Below are 7,727 nucleotides of genomic sequence, written 5' to 3' on the forward strand. Positions count from 1 at the left end.
AGCACTAGATCGACGCTCAGGCTTGATCTTCAGGTGGTGGTGGAGTCCGGAGCACTCCAAGGACAAAACCTTCGGTAGACGTGGTCGGAGTCGAGGCTGAAGTGGATGCTGGAGCTGGTGGAACGGAGGCTGTGGCTGGTGCAGACGTTGTAGCTCTGGTGTCAGCAAGTGGCAGTGCAGACGACCTCGGACCTCGTGGCACCCTCGCAAAAGCATGAGTCGTGGTCCTGCCTCTCCTCTCATTCATGTCGTCCTGGAGCTGCTCCACGGCAGTCTGTATCTCTGTCACCTTGATGTCCAAGTCATAGAATCTTTGTTCCATGATCCTCTCTAAGCTCGCCTGGTTCTGAGTCAGGGTGGCTATACTCTGCTAAATCCGCAGGGTGGACGCAATCAAGTAACTGAGCTGCTCTTGTTTGGTTTTCAGGAAGTAATCAGATGCCTCCGCTTGAGTAGGCATCCTGGCAGCTTTCTCCTTCTTCCCTTCTCCTTCTGAGCTTGTGCATGGGCAGATGATGGTTCATTCTCTGTCATCACAACTTCATAGTTCTCGAAATCTGGACGGATGGGCAGGTGTTCCTTATCCAACAAATATACGCCCGTGCCCATCTTGGAGTTGATGAGCTCCTGAATCTGAGGGGCATATCCACAGCTCCTCTTCTGATCTGCTGCAGTCCTTTTGATCGTTTCCACTATGAGGCTCATAACTTTGAATTTTTGAGGCACGTCAAAAACATGAAGCAAATTGATCGCATGACCTCTGACCATCTTGTGATCTCCAGACTTGGGCAGAAGGGTGTGCCTAAGGATCCAGTTGATCGTAGGCAATCCTGAGAGCAGATAATGCACTGAGCCAAACTTGAACATGTCAAGTGCTTCATTCGGAATCTCCTTGTACATGTTGGACATGGAGTTGTGGTCCATCTTTTTCTTGGCATAAATGTCCAAGTCATCTGCTTGCTCCTCTGGGGCATTGATTAGCTTCGCCCATTCCTCAACAGTAGAGTTGTACCTTGTACCTTCTGACATCCATGTGATCCTGCCATCCGGATAAAAGTGTGCTGTGGAGTAGAATTGCATGATCAATTTCTCATTCCACTTTGTGAGCTTCTGCCCAACAAAGTCCTCTACTCCACACGCCTTGAAGCTGTCCTGAACTCCTGGGTAGTACTCTTCATTGTCCTTGATATAGGTCCAGTCGACCCATCTCATGTCACATACGATTGGCTTCTTGTCAAGTAGCACTGTCTCAAAGAAATCTTGCTGCTCCTTGGTATGAAATTTGTAGTCCACTGCAGTCCTTCTCCTAGAAGCATATGGATCTCCACTTCCTGAGCCCCGAGTCTCTCCTGAGCTTCATATCCTCAGCCACAGGATGAGCATCATTGTGGTCTGGGATCTTGGGCTTGAGCTTCCGAAGGACACTCTCTTCCTCATCCTCAGCAACAGTCTCAGGCACTGGGGCCTTGTTCTTCTCAGCTGCAGGAATGCTCCGTGTGTTCCTCTTTGGTGCACTCTTAGGCTTAGATGCAGCCTTAGGTGCTTCCTTGGGCTTGGATGCAGCTCCCCCTGACCTTATGGCATCTCCCATAAGTTTGGCTGCCTTGGGCGCTGGTGCAGCTGCCTCTTCTTCCTCCTCCTCTTCTACCATGATGGAGGCTTTCCCAAGCACTCTGGCTACAGTCTTCTTCACTCTTTCTTTCCTCTTCTTGCCCTCAGCTGCAACGGGCTCAATGGGAGCAGGCTTCTCAGTTGAGGCTCTAGCCTTTGACATGGGTTGCCTGCCTGGTGGCCTCTTGATTTTCAGGCCTGGCTTTGAGCCTTGAGCTGGCTCAACTCTCTTGGAGGTGGCCTCTTCCTCTGCCACATAGTCCTCATCTTCAGAATCTGAGGTTTTCTTCTTCCTTTGTCTCGTGGCAGCTTTTGGCAAATTACTAGGAGTGCTCCTGCTGCCTTCATCTGAGGAACTTGAGGGGCTAGTGCCCTCACTCAACTGCACTTGCTGCTCTGACAAGTTTTGGCTGTCACTCTGGTCTGACATGTTGCAAACTGACTGCTGACCTTGTGAATAGATTATAGAAGAGATAGAGTGGATGAGCATCACAAAATGCAGAGATTTTTGCAAAAAGAATGATCCAAAAACTTAGTTTTAGTTTCCCACTGAAATCATCTCGGATCTACCGATTTTCAAACTCGGTGATACCGAAGCAGTTTTGGAACCTAAACTAGTGAACTCGGTAGGACCGAGTCACAGTTCGGTGGCACCGAGACTGCTAGGGTTTCACTGAGTTCAAAAATCGGTCACACCAATAAGTAATTCTCGGTCAGACCGAGTCTCACTTGTGCAATGGCATAAGCCAAATCGGTGGGATCGAGTTTTTCAACTCGGTGGGTCCGAGATGGTTTCGGCGGAAACCTAAACCTAGAATTTTCGAATCAAACCTAATCTATGAGCGTTTTGACTGGATAGAAGTTTATCAAACATGGCCAGAAACAATATAATCACAATGTGCTAGGAATCAGATTGAGGAATAGCACAAAGATCAAGTCCATACCCTAGTTCGGCGTGGACTTGCTACGGCGGCAACGGCTGGGCAGAAATCCCGTTGACGGCGACGGAGACCAGCGACTGGAGGCTGCTGGCGGCGAGAAGACGATCCGGAGACCTCAAGGGCAGAGCAGGCTATCGCGTGGGCGAAGGGGTTCGGAGAAATTTCCAAATTTTGCCCGTGACTATATATAGCCCGACCCTGTCGGTGTGACCGAGTTGAACAACTCGGTGGCACCGAGATTCATAACTACGTGCAGTTACTGAAACTCGGTGAGACCGAAAGGTTCAAATTGGTTGCACCGAGATTGAAAACTTAGATCAACTTAATGATCTCGGTAGGACCGAAAGTGGAGTATCGGTCAGACCGAGAATCATAAAGAGGTTTTGGAAGTTTAAGTCTATGACGAATCGGGGACTCCGAGCGTGTCAGGACCCCGACTCAATGCCACATCGATCTAGCATGTAACACCTCATATCACTTTGCGGCCTCACGCACGGTATTCCCACGGGTGTCGCCTTACCTTTGCCCGGGACCGTTTGCGCCTTTTGGCACACGTATATGACAGTGTCGCTAGCATCCATATGATAAGGAGCCCGGGCTGACATGGCTAGTCGTAAACCCAAAGCGGCACAGACTTACAGGGACAGGCATCCATGACCCAGCATCGAACGTGTCGGTCATCAGCGAGTGAATCCAGGCTGTAGCACTGGGCTAGCAGGACTCCGGTGAACCGGGCTGTAGCGGGCTAACAGGACTCCGGTATTCATCGCGTGACATTTCCCCGAAGGGACAGACACAGGAACGAAGAAGGACACATGCCGGCCAGCCTAAGTGTTCCGGAGCAGTAGCAAGCTACCATGGCTCAGTGGAAACACTAGGAGACATTTCCCGGTAAGAGAGGCTACTAAAGATAAACAACTAGATGGTCAGATCCCACACATACCAAGCATTTCAATAACATACACACAATATGCTCGATATGTGCAATACAACATGGCATCACAAAATGACTCTACGACTCAAGTAGTTTATTCAATAGGCTCCGAGGAGCGAGATATTACAAACATGGGTCTCATGACCCAACACTCAGAGCATACAAGTCAAAGCACAAGCGGAAGCTATCATGTCTGAGTACAGACATCTATAAATGAAAAAGGCTGAGAAGCCTGACTATCTATCAGATCCTGCCGAGGGCACAAGATCGTAGCTGAGGTATCAAGCTAAACGTCGAAGTCCACGTGGAAACTACTAGCGAGACCGAAGTCTCTCTGCAAAAACATAAAATAGGCAAACGTGAGTACAAATGTACCCAGCAAGACTTACATCAGAACTATCTACATATGCATCATTATCAACAAAGGGATGGTGGGGTTTAACTGCAGCAAGCCAGCTTTGACTCGGTGGCTATCCTGAACTACGACTGCAAGTAACTCTTTTGAGGTGGCGCACACGAGTCCACATATTCACCATATCAATACACCACTATGGATCCGCTCCCGTCTCCCTACGAGAACGCCATCCATAGCACTCACGCTTATCTTGCGTATTTTAGAGTATCCACTTTCACTTGTCTATGAACTGATATAAGCAACCCAGAAGTCCTTTTCCGCGGACACGGCTATTCGAATAGATGATGTTAACCCTGCAGGGGTGTACTTCTTCATACATGTTTCCACCACTTAGCGTCTGCACACGACATGTGCTCGGCAGACTTCAAGCGAAAGCCGACGTGGGTGTAGACCACGACCTACCTAAACACTCAAGTCTCTAGTCCAGGTTTATCGCCTATTCGGGTTCCATCCATGAGGAGATCCGGCCGGAGTTTCGCTCACAGCCCCAAACGATGTGAACAGGGTTCCCGAGATACCAAACGGGCATCCGGTACACCGGCCACGTGCCTACCGCATCACAGCCCACCCCTACGGTCAGCGCTGTCCACGGCCTCCAGCATACTACAAACACCAGAAACTACTTGCAACTCCTGGACAGAGGACAAGGGTGAATAAGAAGTCGAGCGGGGTCATATTTCAGGGCCCAATGTATGGTAGTAACTGAATCATGGATCACAAACACAGAACTCAGTTCCTGAGGACGGCTGCAATGAGACAACCCACCATGTACTCCTACATGGCCTCTCACCGCTACCTTTACCAAATCGTGTTCACACACTTAGCTCACACACAGTAGGACATGTTCACACGCCTCTGATTCATCCCCGATGAATCAGACCTGACTCAACTCTAAGCAGTAGCAGGCATGACAAACAAGCATGAATGAGTAGGCACAACAGGGCTCAAACAACTCCTACTCATGCTAGTGGGTTTCATCTATTTACTGTGGCAATGACAGGTCATGCAAAGGATAAAGGGGTTCAACTACCGCAGCATGTAACAGTTGAATCGGTGTTGTCCTAATGCAGTAAAAGAGAGCAGGAGCGAGAGGGTAGGATTGTATCGGAATGAACAAGGGGGTTTTGCTTGCCTGGCACTTCTGAAGATAACATTGAGTCTTCATCAGTGTCAACGATCACATCATCGGTATCACGTCTATCGAGAGGGGACAAATACCGGCAACACAGAAGGAACACAATCAATGCAATGCACAATATGATGCATGATCATGACATGGCAAAATGAATGTGTTTTGGGCTAATGCAACTAGCAACAGATTAAATGAAGTTGGTTTGAATACAAGATTCAAATTCAAACTCCATATGTGATTATTTAAATGCCCTTTATTGATTTGTGCTAAACAGCAGCTATAAGTTGTTCTAACATGCATGAAAATGGTACAGATGGATTCCTTGAATTTTTCTGATAATTTTTCATATATAATTTATTTAATTTGGAGTTACGGTTAATTTTCTATGATTTATTGAAGTTTTAGCTATTTTCTGAAATTTCTGAATAATAATAAATCCAGAAATGAATTACTGCGTCAGCATGACTTCACAGTGACGTCAGCAAGTCAACGGCGTTGTCCAGGTCAAATCTGACCTATGGGACCCACATGTCAGCTGCACAGTGATTTAACAGAGTTTAATTAACTTAACTAAATGGTTAGCCGGGTTAATTAAAGGGTAGGGCCCACCTGTCAGTGAGTCAGTGGGTTAGCTAAAATTTAATTAGCATCTAAACTAAATTAGCAGGGCCCCGGGCCCACATGTAAATGACCCAGGGGGGGTCAAACCCCTGGTCAACAGGGCCTAACACGCCGGCGGTTCGTCGCCGGTGGCAACAGGCGCGGCGGAGGGCTCGGGTTCGCTCCTCCGGCGTCCAAATGGACGGAGGAGAGCGGCTACGGGGAGCTGGAGCTCACCCGCGCCCGTTTCAGCAAGCAGCAGCAGCTAGGGCGGCCGGAGACGACGGCCCCGAGCTTGGCAGCGGCGGCCGGAGCTCGGGCGTGCTCGGGTTCGGCGTTACACGGCACGGCGAGGTCAGCTGAGGGTCTCTACGGATTACTGGGGTCGTCAGGAGCACTCGAAGGCAACGAGCGCAGGTGGAGGACCCCGGGAGCACGAAGCTCACCGGCCATGGCGGACGGCGGCTTCGGGTGCTTGTGGGGCGGCGGCTACAGGGTGCGCGAGAGAGAGAGAGGTGAGGGGAAACGACGGCAAGCTCACAGGGATGCAGCAGGGTGGCTCAGTGGGCTCGGAGACGCACCGGAGCCGACGAATTTGACGAAGATGGCCGGCGGGTCCGAGGTAGAAGACGACGGCGATGGCGGCGATGCAGGGCTTCCGGAGGGCTGTGGAACGGTGGGGAGGAAGAGGGGGTCGAGGCGGAGCTCCTGGGTGCATCGGCGAGGCTAGGGGTGGCCGGTGGCCATGGGTACGGCGACGATGACGGCGAGCTCCGCTCGGTGGTGTGCGCGGGAGGGAAGCAGAGGAGGGAACGGGGTCCAGGGGAAGAGAGGGGAGGTGCAGGGGGCGAGGGGGAGTGCGTGGCGCCCTCGGGTGCCTCCAGCGGCGAGCGGGTAAGCAGGAGGTGGCCGGAGCGTGCGCGCGCGCGTCGGGCACACGCCCTCCTGCCTACTGGCAGGAGGTTGAAGACGGTGGCGACCGGGGTGGGCTGGGCCGCACAGTGCTGGACCAGCACAGGAGCTGGGCCGGCTCTGGTGGGCTGCACGGGTGAGGCCAGGTAAGTACTGTCCCTTTTAATTTTTCTGTTCTGTTTTCCTTTTTATTTTATTTTTGCCACTGTTTTCAATTCCAAAATAATTTCATACAGTGCCAAAACATTCTGAAATATTTTATGTTACCTCTCTGGACTATTCCAAAAGTACATAAAACATTTCAAAGCATTTGAAAATATATTCATTATATATTATGAATATATCCCCAAATTCAAATAGATTATTGATTTAAATTCAGAGACCAAATAATTCCTTAAAAATATTCCAGAATTTTGGTTTGATATATAACTCTTGCCAAAATTCACAAAACTATTTTTAGGGCATTTTGGATTCACAGAATGCAATTTAAAGGGTGCTTGCCCATCTTTTAATTAGGGTTTTGAGGCTTCTGAATTCCTCAGTTCAAATTTCATTTGAATTTAAACATGATGCAGCAACCAAGCTAGTCCATGGCCATGGTAAAGCTAGGGATGTGACAACTCACCCCCACTAAACAAGAATCTCGTCTCGAGATTCAAGCGTAGGGTAAGGTGAAGGGTAACACGGACTAGTATAACCTTCACGATCCAGGGTGCACTTCAGTTGAACGTTGATTTGAACACCATCTTTGTCTTGATGTCTTGCTCTGAGAACTCCAGCTAATCATGACAAGAAGAGGGAAGGAAACTCTAGAACAATCGATCTTCGAGAAGACCGAACAACTTAGGATCAACTCATGGGATGAGACATAGCAACATCTCTTGAGCTGAGAGATGAAGCACAGATCCGAAGAAAAGGAGTGAAGCAGATGACGAGGGTTCACTAGGTAGACAACAATTTCACGCTTAAGAAGGTGGTAAACAATTGTCAACGTAGCGAGGAGTTGAGTTGCCATGATACCACAACGAGACACCTTCGGAACCGTGACTCGTAGAGATATTCCCTTAAGTGGCAAAAAGAATTACTTTTGATTCAGAGATCATTGAAACTCTTTAAACCAGCCTAAGACAATTCTCGAGCGATCGTTTGGAGGGGGTCGGTAGAATGGCATACTCAAACTTG

Source organism: Triticum aestivum, chromosome 7A, assembly GCF_018294505.1.
Source record: "Triticum aestivum cultivar Chinese Spring chromosome 7A, IWGSC CS RefSeq v2.1, whole genome shotgun sequence".
Lineage (NCBI taxonomy): Eukaryota > Viridiplantae > Streptophyta > Magnoliopsida > Poales > Poaceae > Triticum > Triticum aestivum.